This window comes from Muscardinus avellanarius (genome assembly GCF_963383645.1).
Source record: "Muscardinus avellanarius genome assembly, chromosome: 6".
NCBI classification, from domain to species: Eukaryota; Metazoa; Chordata; class Mammalia; order Rodentia; family Gliridae; genus Muscardinus; species Muscardinus avellanarius.
In genome coordinates this window covers 23,539,975-23,555,580 of record NC_137791.1, presented here as the reverse complement: position 1 = coordinate 23,555,580, position 15,606 = coordinate 23,539,975, and positions in this window count along the sequence as shown.

The following is a 15,606-nucleotide window of genomic DNA, read 5'->3' as shown; positions in this document are numbered from 1 at the left end:
CTAGTACAATATTAGTACAGTAACGCAGGGTCATTGCAAAGGCACAATAAGAAAAAACTCTGTGAGAACTCTTGCTAACCTAACATGAATTGCCTTAGATTCTGTGGTCACAATTAGTTCTGTACACGGGGCTCTCTGAATGTGGCCAGTGTTTTCGCTCTCCTGGGCCTCCTCACAGGTTGCGTTCTCTTGATGCAACGCCTGCCGCTCTGTTAAACTCTTATCCCTCTTCATCCTTGTAACAGGAAGCTTCCACACCACCACAGCCTGTCATCTCAAACTATGGCCGTGCTTACCTTTAAAATCCAAATTAAGTTGGCCAAAGCCCCTGCCTAATGAGGTATGGCATAAGATCTGTCTGTCTTTCCCTGAATTTTCCCTCCCAGGCATCTCAAAGAATCATCTTCACGTATTCACAAATCATCTCCATCTTCTTCACAAATCAGTCCCCCTTGCCACTCACCTACCTGCACCTGTCAGGAGCCCAGATGTTCTCTCAGCTGGACTCGGCCACCACAGACCACGGCCAGCCCTGGTGTCACAGCATGGCTTAAAGTCTTGCTGGGGCACTAGGTGCCCATGCAGATGGTCTTCCACTCAGTGTCTGGTCAGCAAGGGAGGGCAGCACTCACAGAAAGCTGCTTCCACTCCAAGGGCACAGCTCTGGGCATTCCCTCTGCCGGGGACACTCGCCATCACCCACCAAGACCAGCTGTGGCACCAGGTCCCTGAGCCGGAGGTACTCAAGGATCACTCTGGCCCAGGCCTTAGGGCTTAGTCCAAATCCCCTCCCTCATGGTGAGAGCATTACCTCGACCAATTAGTAGCTTCATGCCACATTGGAAAATTAGCCTGTTTCCTGGCCTCATCCCATGATGCCCACTCCAGTTATTTTACCTGAAAGAGTGAATGCCTGATCTACTCGCAGCACAACCTGGGTGCATCATTTCAGCTTGATCTCATCGGGTTGGTACCCACAAGGACATGTTCCTGGGGAGCTGGGATGCTGGGGGTTCCAGCACACCTTTGGGCATCCTTGGACGTTTAGTCTGAAATGTGGCAAAGCCTCAGGCACTAGCAGCCTCTGCCTTGCCTTGAACTGTGTAGACACTCGCTAAAGCAAGTGAAATTCAATTCTGGCTCAGCCAACAGGGAGCTACTGGAGGATTAGTTCATTTGTCCTTTGGAAGGAATGGTTTTCAGCTGCTTGGCTTCTCTGAATGGATATTTCTTACAGTTGGACTTAGGAAAGGAAACCTTTTCTGATCACTGTTAGCTCAGTTGTGGCCCTTTAAAAGTTCATATATGGGAGGCTGAGACAGGAGGATCCGGGTTCGCAGACAGCCTCAGCTACTACTTAGTGAGGCCCTTTGAAACTCAGTGATACAAGGGGAGAAGAGCTGCCGGGAACTGTCTTTCTTTTCTTTATTTCTTTATTTCTTTTCCTTTCTTTCCTTCCTTTCTTCCTTCCTTTTTTTTTGGGGGGTAGGGGGAAGAGTGTTTACTGGGTATTGAATCTCTAAGTTACATCCCTAACCCTTTATTTTTGTTTTTTATTTGGAAACAGGGTCTCACTAAGTTGCTGGGGGTCTTGCTAAGTTGCTGAGACTGGCCTCAAACCAGCAATCCTCCTGTTTCAACCTCCTGAGTACTGGGATTACAGGCATGTGTTATCACAGCCAGCGGGCCTCTGTTTCTAAAAATGCAACAGACACATGGTGAGTATCCTGGAGGCAGAAAGAGACAGGGAAAATCTTCAGAGGATGCTGCTGAGAGAGAAGAGGCATCCAGAACTCACCTTGTCTGACCTACTCCGAGGTACATTTTACAACTACCTGGCCCAATGCCTTTGCAGGTAACCAGCCCCAAGAGAAAGGAATTATTTGGGTTTGGTGTTTCTTTGGACTTTGTAGCTTTTTTTTGTTTTCTTTCATTCTCTCTGATTCTCTTTCTCTTAAAAGAAACCTTATAAAGCCAAACATCTAAGATGGTTTTGGATTCACACCCACTGTCTGTGGAACAGCTTGGGGCTGACGAGATTAGCTCTTTGGAACACTCTGGAATCCGCTCAGATGCTGCCTACACAGGAAAGCCTGGCACCAGCCAAGCTCAAAGAGACCTGGTTCTGCAAGCAGCTCCTTTCATGGTCCCTCCTCGTGTCGGCTCAGGCGGCTCCTTGCCATCTTTATCCAGGGTTTCAAAGGCAGTTGCTTCCATTCTGGCTCGGGCCCCTCATCCCCGGCTTTCAAGTTGGGACCAAGTTGACTGCTCACCCTCATCAGAGACATGCGCTTGGAGTCTCCCTTCTCCCTCCTACTCTTGATGAAACGGCGCCTGGCCTGCGTTCTTCCTTCTCTTCCCCAACTCACTTCCCACCACCCTTGTTCTGTGGTTTCCTCTTCTCTCTCTCATAACCAATTTGCTCAGACATAATGGACCTTATATGTCGCGTTTCTGCCTCACTCCCAGCACAGGTGGCTTTCAAGGCCTGGCCAAAGCACAGACATAGCGAACATCAGGATGGGCTCCTGGAGCCTTCCTGGGGCTGAGTGCAGAAGAGGGGCCAACGGAGAAGCGCGCCCCCCTGCCTCGCACACACAGGCCCTGCCTCCGCTACCTGGTCAGAGATTACATGCACAATCGTCATGTAATTTTTGCTTAATCTCTTCCCAGAGGTTTCAACTGGCTCCAAGTTGTTTTGGCTAATAAAAACTAAGGAGAATTGCAAGAAATTCCAGATGCATTGAAACACTTTGGGGGATTGTGCAGCCTGCGGGCAGATGAAACTTAACTCAAATAAACATAAGGTAATATATGTTGGCAAAAGTAATGTAAGATGGAAGTATACATCTGTGCCCTCCAAATTTGCAGCTGCCTCTGAGGATGGAGACCTGGGAATAGCTCAAATGGAGGAAGTGGGAAGAGCAGCCCAAGACTGTCTGGGAGTAACTAGCCCTTGACAAGGCAAATCGGATCTCATTTTGTGCAGGCTTCCTTGATGGCCCAAACTGGAATGTTTGGCTTGGTTTTGTACTGGGCTCCACAGTACCACATCCAGTATGCAGGCATGGGGAGACATCAAGAGTGGCTTCCAGATTTAGGTGGTGCCCTGGGAGTCTGGGAAGGTGCAGTGGTGTTCCTGATGAAGTAGGAACAACTATATGTCTATGTTTGTCCTGTGTGTGTGTGTGTGTGTGTGTGTGTGTGTGTGTGTGTGTGTGTGTGGTTCTGGGGATGGAACCCAGGAGCATTCTACCTCTGAGCTATACCCCCAGCCCTTTTAATTTTGAAACAAGCTTTCCCTAAGTTGCTGATGCTGGCCTTGAACCTGCAATCCTCCTGTCTCAGCCTCCCAACTACTGGGATTGCAGACGTGCGCTATTGCACTTGGCTTATGTTTGTTCGTTTATAGCATTGGAAGCCCTGGAAAGATCCAAATTGTCTGCACTGCTGTCTGACCTCTGGGACCACATTTAGACGAAAGGCCTGCTTACAAATCACAGCAGCTCCTACCCTCAAATCAATTCCCTGCTTTAATATATATATATATATATATATATATATATATATATATATATATATATGTATATGTATTTGTGGGTTTTTTGGTGGTACTGGGGATGGAACCCTTCTACCTCTGGGCTACACTCCCAGACCTATTTTATACTTTTTTTTATCTTTGGAAACAGGGTCTCCTAAGCCAGCACGGCTGGCTTCAAACCTGTGTGATCCTCCTGTCTCTGCCTCCCAAGCGCGGGGATTACAAGCATGTGCCACCACGCCCAGCTAATATATATATATATATATATATATATATATATATAAAATTTTAAAGTGTGTTATCATGTCTTATATACATAGGCTAGAGAGGGATTCGTTTCTAGGATGGGAAGATATATATATGTAGATAGATATATACATACACATATACATGTATACATATACACATATAAACACAAAAAACATGCATATATATACACGTAAACACACACACTCACACACACACACACACTGTGCCTATTGTGATTTCCTGCCAGCATTTCTCCATTACCCATGACAGAGAGGCACCAGCCTTTCCAGGGCAGGAGGAGGCCAGCACAGGTCTGTCCGCCATAACATTGTCCCAGTCAACAGCCCGGAATGGATAGGGGCAGAAAGCCACTCAGATCATCAAGCCTTTTCAGATGATACCTAGAAACAGAATGGGGAGGAATGGCCCGTCAGCCCCTCTGGCCTTCGCCAGCTCAGCTTTTCTCCCTCTCCCACAGCGACCAGGCCCAGGGCAGGAGCAATGACCCAAGAGAGTCTGTGGTTTGGGAGGAGTTTGGGTCTGGAATGTCCTCCCCTCAAGAAAGTGACGAGAGAATTCCAGAGCCCAGCAGTGCAAAGGCCCCTCGTGAGGAGGAGAAAGGGAGACCTCACCCCATCCTTGGGAATCGGGCATGTCCACTTTGCCTGCCCAGCATATAGGGCCCTCAATCAGCATTACTCAGCTGATGATACAGAAGACCAACCTGACACATGGGGTCAGGGATCAGGGAACACTGTCCAGAGCTGTACGAAAGCCAGTCACTAAGAACTGTGGATTTCTTCCTCTGTCCCTGAGACCTGACGCCATCTCTCTTTCTTCCTTGATCAGAACCTGTTCTGCTCAGGACTCCAAGTTCTTGAGCTTGCTGGAAATCAAAAGCCATTTTCCAATGACTCTGCTATTCTGATGCCACTGAAACCAGCATACAAGAGCTGGAGGTGTGACGCAGCGAGTACTCACTCCCCTCGCATGCCCCTCCACCCCGCACCAAAAAAAAAAAAAAAAAGCCACGCCATTTTAGGTCCCTCAAAGCCTTTTATTTCTAATAATACAGGGGATAGATTCACTCATCTATATATCAAATATGTCTCTTCTATTCTGTATAAGACACTGTGCTAGGCAGTGTAGAAAATAAGGGAAAGATTTAGCAGCCAACTGGAAAAGAGAAACTACAGAGTTTGCAACATCTGTAAGAGCAACAAATGCTCAGAACACACTGCCTTGGGACTAACTAAACAGGAATTTGAACGTGAAGTCCTAATAAAGAAGATACTGAGCAATGTTATAAGCAAGAAATTGACCTGTGCATCCCTGGGGATCCGTTCAGAAGGTCTGGGGTGGGGCCCGAGCTTCTGCATGAGCACCGAGCCCCCTCCCCGGCGAGGTGGAAGCAGACCCGGTGTGGTCTACTCCTCAAACCACAGTGGAGGGCCAGGCTCTCTGCTGTGCCCTCATCTCCTTCAGCTTCTGCACCAGTGTCACCCCCTCAGATCATCCCTCTACAAGAGGCCCACGCATCTTTGACTGGGCCAGGCCATACACAAGCTCTCTGTACTTGCCCTTGACATGATAACAAAGGGCGATTTAACCCTAGCAATGCTAATCCGCCACCCAGGTAGCCGGCTCCCTTCCAACTGGTTGGACCCAAAAGAAGTTCCAGAATGTTTGGAAGGATGGCAGGATGAATACCTTTCTTAAATCCTTCCTAAATATTGTGTTTCCGAGTCTAATTTCTTTTATTACTAGGTGGCTATAAACTGAAGACGGTCTCCAGGAAACACCTGGAAGGCTAGATTGCTACCAGAGCATGGGGCCATCTGCTACAGCAGATACCAACCCCTCCTACTAAGTGGGGGAGCCTGGAAACTACGGGCCTCCACTGAGGATGTGGGTAGGATGAGGGGGGAAGCGAGGACGGCCCAGGTGAGGAGAAGAGCTCACATACAGCCCCAAATGCAGGAAGAAAGAGCCAGAGGGCTCAGAGATGATGCCCCCTGGAAACCCCCCTCCTTGCCCCGCTGACGTGTGTGGTTCACTCCCTCATCTCCTCCAGCTTCTGCACCAATGTCACCTCCTCAGATCGCCCCATCTACAGCAGCTTCCTTCTGCACCTGTCAGGACTCACTGTCCCCTAACCCTGCTTCTCTGCAGTTATCACTAGCAGAGATCCAATCGCAGACTAGAAGAAAATGCACTATAAGTGGAGGGCACCGCGACTGCAAAGCCGGAGGCGGGAGCTGCGGGAATGCAATCAATAAGGACAAGGGCGTCCAAAAACGCCATTAGAGTGGACACCGAGGGCCCCGAGGCAGGCCCTGGCAAGGACTTTGGATCCTGTATTCATCGGCTCTTGCTGTAAGACCACCACGGTGTCCAGAGGTGTGCGGCAGGGCTCATCTGTTTCTCACTGCACATCTGCAAGTCAGCAGGGCAGCCTCCTGCCTGTGGCTCATTCTGAGGCCCGAGCTGCAGCATGCAGGAGCAGCAGCTTTGGGGTATGTTCTTGTCCTAACAACAGCAGAAGTGAGGAGGACAAGCCCCGCAGCACAGGCTCATGTGGGTAACCTGCAGTCAGGTGCACTACCACCCCATGGCCAAGCACACCAGCGACTCCGTCAGAGTCGAAGGCAGGCGTACCCCATAGCTACATGAGGCTGTGGTTTGGTACACATATCCTAAAAATGGAGACAGGAATTCATTCTACTGTGGGGCCAGTGCAATGGAGGAGCCACTGGATATGGGAGGACGGGGCTGGGCAGAGGAGTGACATGATTAGATGCACATTTGTGTGTGTGTGTGTGTGTGTGTGTGTGTGTGTGTGTGTGTTACTGAGGATGGAACCCAGGGGCTTTTCTACCTCCGGCTATACGCCCAGACCTATTTTTTATATTTTATTTGGAAACAGGGTCTCACTAAGTTGCTGAGAGCCTCACTAAGTAGATGCACATTTTTTTTACATTGTCTCTGGCCATTACATGAATGATAGACCCAGCCTAGTCTAGGGAGCCAGGGTAGGGGCAGAGGGACACTGCCTGAATGTATCCAGTGATGAACACAGCCCCATGGAGGCCTTGTTAGGTGCCCAGGAGCTAGGAAAATGCAAGGGAAGCAAACAGCTTTGACCCTGTCTTTGAGATCACTGTATGAACCTGTGGTCCACTAAGAACTGCAGTCTTGAGGAAAACAGGAAGCATGTTTGCTTTTTACCTCCATGGTATAGGTTTTTTTTTTTTTATCCCAGCATTACCACAGCTAGAGAGAAAAAAATAAAGCAGAAGGCCCCTGCTCCAGTGGGGAGTGGCTGATAAAGGTCTCTGTGACATCATGCGAGTGCAGCTGACCACGTGGTCTAGATGTGGACAGAAAGATACTGGACTGTACTAAATGTATATTCCATTTCCAGAATGGAAGATGAAAGGCAGGAGGACAACTTGGGCCTCATTTCAGCTGTAAAAATAAGGCAGCAAGATGATGAGTCAAGAGCAACTGGTTTCACAGCCTCCAGAAAGAATGAAAGGGCTTTCCAAGCCATTCCATCCCACGTAAACCCTGTGTCTGTCATGTCTCAGATCTTCCAACAGAGATGGCAAAATGAGATGCTCCGAGAAAGCAGACTTTTTGGAAAGCAGACCATTTTATATAAGGAACACACTTGTTTTGGTCAGCGTTCTTACTGTGACCCAATAAGCCTGACCACACACAACTTAGATGAAAGAAGATTTATTTGCTCACAGTTTCAGAGATTTCATAGTCTTTAGTCCATGTCAGGCCAGATCTGAAGAGTTCAGGGCATGGCAGTGGGAAGCAGCAAGAGGGAGAGAGCAAAGGCTCTGTGCTCACGTCACGGAGGCTGGGAGCACATGAGCAGCAAGAGGATTCAGAGACACAAGCACAGTCCCTCAGGCCACAACCCCAAGGACACACTCCTCTAGCCATACCCCATCTGCCTAGATTTCCACCAGTGAAGCCATTACAACCCTCATGACTTAATTAAGTCAACTCTGAGCATCAATACATGAGCTCTCCAGGTGACATTCTGTGTCTAACGGAAACAATGCTGTAACCAGGAATGGATATCTGTGGAGAAATGGACACGTTCCCTCTTAGAGGGTGTCACAAAGAAGCTGTGGCAAATGTCAAGGCAGAGAGGCTCCTGACCTGAGCAGGGCCAGGCAGAGCAAGTTGCTTCCTTGGGCTCTGGTGTGGTTTGGATCCTAAATGTCCTCAAAGGCCCATGTGTTAAAGGCCTGGTCACCAGCCTATGGCACTACTGGGAGGTAGTGGAATATTTTGGAGGTAAAGCCTAGTGGGAGGAAGTTAGGTCATTGAAGGCACGCCCTTGAAAGATCCTGGGAGCCTGGTCCCTCCTCTCCCTTACTTTCTTTTCACTTCCCAGCTGCCGTGAGCCAAACAGACCTCCTCTACCTCCTGCCGTGATGTACTGTGATGCCACGGGCTCAAAGCGACCCAGCGAAGAAACCATAGGTTGAAACTTCTGAAACCATGAGTCAAAGTAAATCTCTCCTTTTTAGCTGACTTATGTCAGGTATTTGTCATAACAGTAGAAAGCTGAGTAGCACAGGCTCCTACACATCTGCTAGAGGCCCCTCTGGATGCTGAATGGCAGGGCAAAATTAATCAGAGATCAGCTGAGTAGGCAAACCGCATTTGTTAGACACTCCCTCCTTGAAAGTCAGAGGTTTACAAAAGAGAGACAGCAGCCAGGCTTGGTGGCATATACCTATAACCCTGGAACTTTGGAGGCTAAGACAGGAGAATCACAGGTTTGAGGTCAGCCTCAACAACTTAGTGAGACTGTTTCAAAATAATTTTTTTTTTGGTGGTACTGGGGGTGGAACCCAGAGGCTTTCTACCTCCGGGCTACACTCCCAGACCTATTTTATACTTTATTTGGAAATAGGGTCTCACTAAGTTGCTGAGACCCTCACTCAGTAGCTGAGGCTGGCTTTGAACCTGTGCAACCCTCCTGTCTCAGCCTCCCAAGTGCGGGGATTACAAGCATGCACCACCATGCCCAGCTCAAAATAAATTTAAAAAAATAGGGCTAGACATGTAGCTCAGAGGTAGAATTTCTCTGGATTCAATCTTTAGTACCACTCAGGTACACACACACACACACACACACACACACACACACACACACACACAGAAAGAAAGACAGCATTCTAAAGTTCGAAAGTATTAGTCAAAAATTCAAATTAGCATCTACAGCAAAAATAGAAGTTCACATTGCCAGGAAAGGAATATAAACCATTAAGTGTGTCAGATCGAGTCATGCAACTTTCAATTCTAGTCCTTTCATCTTTAGGCTCGTGTGTTTGGACCAGACAACCTTTTATTGTTCCATTTTCTTCTGAAATTCTATGATCTATTAAAGAGCACCTTGTAAGAGCTCCCCTAAAATGTCAAAAACAAGAGACCAAAGATATCCGTGGAATGCATGAAGGAATGAAAAAGAAGAAAGACTCTTTTAATGCTTTGCCTTGCCCTTACCTAGGAAGATGTGTGTCCTTGAAATGGACAGGTTGGACCACTAGATAAAATTGAAGTAAATGCATGGAGTGTTCTATTCTGACAAAACAGTATCAGTAAACCACCCAGACAGGATGTGACCCACCTAAGATTCTTGGGTGAATTCATGGGCACAACCATGGAACATCGACGACACCGAGCACAGGCATTGCCGCAGCTGCCATGCAGAGGAGAGTCAGGTGCCCACATCAGCCTCGTCTGACTTTCCAGAGGGGACCTGTGAATCCACCAACTGATCGTTTCTCTGTCCCATACTATCCAAGTTTCTGGAATCTTCAAATAAAGTCCAGAATTGCAGAAGTCTTAAATTGGCAAAATCCATAGCTCCAAAGGCAGGGTAAGGTCTTCGGGGAGCAGCCACATCCAGTCGCCAGAGTTCTCTGGAGCACAGAGAATGTGGAGGAGTGGGTCATTTTGTAGACTTTGGCATTGCCCTTAAGAAGCATCCACACCCAAAACTTAATTGTGGGCAAGCAAAGAATTACTGGGGCACCATAAGGTCAAGGGACTACTTGAAAGGGACAAAGAATTGAATTTCGACACAAGAAAATAAAAAAATAAAAAAGTCATTTCTTTGTTTAAAAAAAAAAAGGAAAAAGGAAGAAGAGACTTCTCAGAGATCAAAGGAGACAGATCTTGGTGAATAATTTTATAGATTTGAAAAACTAGGAACATGGAGAAACTTTCAGAGTTGTAGATGTCCCCAAGACATTTTAAGTGAAATGGCAAGCCAATGGGTCTGAAAGTAGTACAAGAATTTCAATTTCAGAGAAAATTCAAGATAAAGCTCTTTGAGAACAGTTATAGAACGACTGCCCAGAAATTTTCCGTACTGCCAAGAGACTGCACATCTCTCTCCATCTTTATGTCCCGTTCCACTCTGTTTCTGCTTCTTTCTGGAATCCTGTTCTCCCATTTTTATGGCTCGCCTGATGGAAAATATGGCTTCAGAGCCATAAAGAACAACATTACATCATTTGCAGGAAAATGGATGGAATTAGAGGAGATTATGCTAAGTGAGATCGGCCAGTCTCAGAAAGTAAAGGGCCATATGTTTTCTTGCATATATGGGAGCAAGAGAGGGACTAGAAAGCAAAAGGACCTCAGTTAAATAAGGAAAGAGATCAGTAGAATAGTGGGAGGGGATTGGTAGAGGGAAGTGAGCAGGGGAGAAACAAAGATTGAGTGAGGAAGGGCGAAGTATAAATAATGTTATGTTCATATATGAAGGTGACACGACCATTCTCACTAACATATGAGGAGGGAGGAGGGTGGAGCCAGGTGGGATGCAAAGCAGCTCTACCAAGAAATGAGTGCAAGTGTGAATGTATCACTCTGACTCTCACTGCAATGTGTATTTATGATGTTTTGTACAACGATAAAAGTTTAAAAGAGAAAAAGAAAAACATAGCTATTGGAGAACTTCACAATGCATGTGTTTCTGGCTCCAACATCCAGATGGAGACAGAGTTACCCAGATTCCAGGGAGAACGCCCTTATTGGCTCAGTTCAGCGATATGCCCACCCTGACTGCATCAACTAAATATGCAAGAATATGGCTAGAGTTAGGAACGACGCCCCAAACTGGAGGGGAAACTGGACCAACAGTAATTATTCTTTAGGAGACTGGAACTCATATTTTCTTTCTCTTTGAGAAGTTAGGACAGTGAGATGCTAACTCTTCTTGAAGCTGGCCCACCTCCCTGGCTCAGTAAAATTATGGCTGAGAACTTTGGATAACTGAGAGACTGGCCTGAATGTCCTCGTAGCCATGGCACAGCCAAACTGAAAGAAAAGTCAGCATCAAGTAGAAGCCTTGAAATGGTCATATGTTTCAATTGATAAGTCTCCAGGCATAGTTTCCCTCGGAGACCAAATGCCTATGATGAACAGAGTGTGGAAAAAAAGAAAAAAGAAAGAGAGGCTGTCTCTGAGCAGCCACTTTTAACCTATGTTGTCTTTGAGAATGAAAATACTATTTATTTGCTCCTTGTCCTTCTGCCAGGGCTGCTTAGAAGATGACAAGCAGGCAGTGCTCACCACCGCTCCTCAGGTATGTAGTCTCTCCTGTTGCCGCCTCACTGGCCCCTCCCTGGCCCCACCAGGCCCAGGATTAGCAAGAGCACATCTGTGACTAGTCTCCACGTGCCTCACCGTCCTTTGCTGCCCCCCTAGCTCTGCCCCCACCTTCTCAAGTCTCTGCATTTAGAGGAGATTACATGCATGCCTTCCATAGGCTATCAGTGGACAGCTGGCTTCCTTCCTCTTCAGATTGCTGATTGGCTTACTGTATGTGCCCGTCAAAGGCATCTGGCCTGCGTCCCAACTCTGCATCTCCAGGGAAGCATTTCTTAATGGCCAAGGCTCTGATGCCTGTGCCAGGCCAGGGGCTTTGTCACACTGGTTTACAGAACCATAATCCAGGAGTGCTTGGGGCCAAAGAGAAAAAGCTGTCACACACACAAAAAAAGCCCCTCTGTAGAGGTGGTTAAATCTCTTTTTAGATGGGCACCTCCAGGGCTGATTTTTTTTCTAACCTCCTGACATTGATATAAGCTTATGTGATTCAAAATAGCCTAAGTAACATCAGGGGTAAGTCTCCCTGTAGCATCTACTGCTGGGGGAATAGAATAGGAAATGCTTTTGAAATTAATGCCATTGGCCCCAAGACCTGCTAAGGGCCCTGAATTCAAGTTAAAGGAAGAGGAATTCCCATGTGGCCTTCCTTTTGCTGAAATTTTGTCTATTTATTCTCTTCTCAGCTCTGCGGTGTGCAACACACTGGGGTTTTGAGGTTGCGTGCATCTGGGTGGTATTCTGACTCAAAGACCGAGGGTCTTCAGGGCCCAGGTACATAATTTCTCTGGGCTTCTCTTTCCTCTTCTGCAAAATGGGAACTCTATCCTGTAGGATTAGTGTGAAAATGGAATGAGATGCCATAAGAAAGCCTGGCCCCGGGCCCGACACAAAGTAGCCTCTCAGATAAATCACAGATGCATTTGGTGTCAATACAGTGGAAAGAACACAGCACATCAGATTGTCAAAAGAAACTTCTGTTTTTCTGAGTTTTCTAACATATTATCTTGGGTATTAATAATGTCATTAAGTTGCTGCTTCAGAGAGAAGCTGTCCCAGCTTCTGCACTTGAGTTTCCTTGGCTGTAGATCTCACAGCCCTGACATTCAGCAAGCTTGTAAAACTGCAGCATCTGGGGCTCTGCCCCATCTGGAAAGCAGGAGGATTTCAGTTCTATAGAAAATGGGTTTTTTCATTCATTTGGTGATTTGTTTTTTCTAAAATCCAAGTCCAAGAGGGAGAGAGAATGTTGCTCCTAATTGATGAGGATTCCCTTACAACAGCAGAGGAAGCACCTTTGCCCCAGTGCCTGGTGCTGTTAAACGTGGTAACCATCTTCACAGTCCCCCCAAAAGATACTTTCCTGACTAGAAAAGTGCCCAAACATCCAGGATCCCCATCCAGAGCCACCTGTACCACCAAGATTTCCAGCTTTACACTCTTGGCAAGTTCTTATTGATAAAAGGAATAAATGAGCCGGGCGCGGTGGCGCAGGCTTGTAATCCCCGCGCTTGAGAGGCTGATACAGGAGGATCGTGCAGGTTCGAAGCCAGCCTCACCTACTTAGTGAGGCTCTCAGCAACTTAGTGAGATCCTATTTCCAAATAAAATATAAAATCGGTCTGGGAGTATAGCCTGGAGGTAGAAAGCCTCTGGGTTCCACTTCCAGTACCACAAAAAAAAAAAAAAAAGGAATAAATGAGATGAGGGCTGAGTGAAAATGAGTCCCTCTCTAAATAACCCATCTAAAGCTTCCCACTGGTGAATTACAAAGTACCACTCAACTGTCTCTTATCCAAAGGCAAAAATGCCAGAGACCTCCTGACTTCCCTGTGGATACTAGTCAAGAAACACAATGAGGGCTGTGTGCATGTGTGCCTCTACCATCTTGTACTCCATTAAGATGTATGGCTGCAATTCACCAATAAAAAAAGAAACAAAATCTTTTCTTGGTTTTTTTAAACACTTTTACTGGTGTAATGTAATTATACATCAAAGAGAGATTCAAAGCGCTAAAAACATGCACACATCACTTGGTACTTGGTGTATTTCCCTCCATATACCCCCTTCCTCCCTTGAAAACACAGTTTTTATGGTGGAAACTGGACAACAAAGAAACATGCCTGATGCGAATAGAATTGGTAATCCTTTTTATTGGTGCATTATAGTCTCACATCGTGATGTAGATCGTATTGACAATGACATGCACTCACACAGTACTTGGTGCCTCGCAAGCCTCCCCATTTCCCTCCCTCCCAATACCAGGTGTCCAGGTTGGCAATGTTTTATTCACATGTATACACATAGTCACAGGTAGCATTTCCATTACTGAACCTCAGTCTTCCTCCTCCCCTACCCTTCCTCCCTGGCTCCACTGAGGCTCTTCTCCATTATCTGAAGTCTCTCTGGTAGTCAAAATGCTCCCTAGCTGGAGCATATTAGAGAAAACGTATGTCCATTCTCTTTCCGTACTTGAGTAATCTCACTTAAAATAATGTTCTCCAGGTCTTTCACCATCTTCTTACAAAATGACATAATTTTGTTCTTCTTCATTGCTGAGTAGAATTCCATTGTGCATATTTCCCAGAATTTTGTAATCAGTTCATGTGTTGATGGAGACCTAGGTTTGTTCTATAATTTGGCTACTGTGAATTGTTCTGCTACAAACATGGGTCTGCATATATTACTGTCGTTTCCTGGTTTCAACCCCTTTAGAAAGATACCCAGTTGTGGTATAACTGGATCATATGGTGGGTCCATTCCCAGTTTGAAATGCAATCATTCTGATAACACACATACTTCCTTTTCTTTCTTTCCTTCTTTCTTTCCTTCCTTTATTTCCAGTCACCAAAAACTGCTGCGAGCATTATGATCTAAGCATTTGATGCTGTCTGGAGGCTCTTCTGAATGAGCACTCTGGCGTGTGTCCCTTTTCTGTGTATTTTCTCAGCCTCGGCCCCTATGTTCAAATCTCTTGCTCCTGATCTATGTGGCACAAGCAGTTTCCTCCCCCAGATCGCTGTCAGACTGGACCAACCATGCTCAAACAGGTGGAGGTGTTTGGAATCTGAGCCACCTGGAATTAAGGGCTCTATTGTTTGAAAGGACCAACATCTACATCTAATGTGAACGAGAACATCTAAACACTGCTTCATCTCTCGGGTCTGTCACTCTCTTGTCAAGGTAGATTCATAAATAATTAACCTTTACCTTATTCCTAATGGCTGAGTACATATGACATCACAAGGGAAGCGGAAGCTCATCTTGGGGCTGCTGGGCTGGAGCATAAGAAGTGGCCCAAGTTGCTTCTTGCCAGATATAATTCCACTGGTTCATAAGGTCTTTTCTGGGGTGACCCTAGAGTCACTGCTTCTTAATCAGCTCTTCTTTTTTTGTGTGTGTGTGGTACTGGGGGTGGAATCCAGGGGCTTTTCTACCTCCAGGCTATATTCCCAGACCTATTTTATACTTTATTTGGAAACAGGGTCTCACTAAGTTGCTGAGAGCCTCACTAAATAGCTGAGGCTGGCTTTGAACCTGTGCGATCCTCCTGTCTCAGCCTCCCAAGCGCGGGGATTACAAGCATGCGCCACCACGCCCGGCAGCTCCTCTTTGTTTTTTGGTATTGTTTTTGTTTGCTCTGAAAAAGAAAGAATGAATATGATTGGTATTAGGGGCCCATGCCTACATCTGGTGATGAGCATGGTAACACGACTATGTTCAAAGTCCTCCCTCTCATGTGATCCTGTAAGAAGACAGAGCCCTTACCCCTCCCCTTGTCCTCACACCTGTACCTACCAGATGACAAAGGGCGAGGAGAGGAGGAGGAGTCACTTGTCCGTTACTCCAGCCAGGAGTAGGGTTAGAGGAGTGAGCAAGGTACGGGAACGGGGAGATGCCCGCTGTCACACTGACAACAATGTGTCGGTGACCAGTGATGAAGATGAACGAGATGAAGAAGAGGAAGCTCAGAGGGCTGGCCATCTGCTGGACACATAGCTCCAGATCAGGTTCCATGGGTTATCTTTTAGTCCAAGGAGAACATCAGTACCATAGTGGTTTGAATGGCAAGGGAAGAAGTCATTGCCTATTGCTCCCGTAGCCTACCTCCCTGCCCAACATTATGGAAAATTACAACCTACTTGGTGGAGACCATTTCTCCCTGA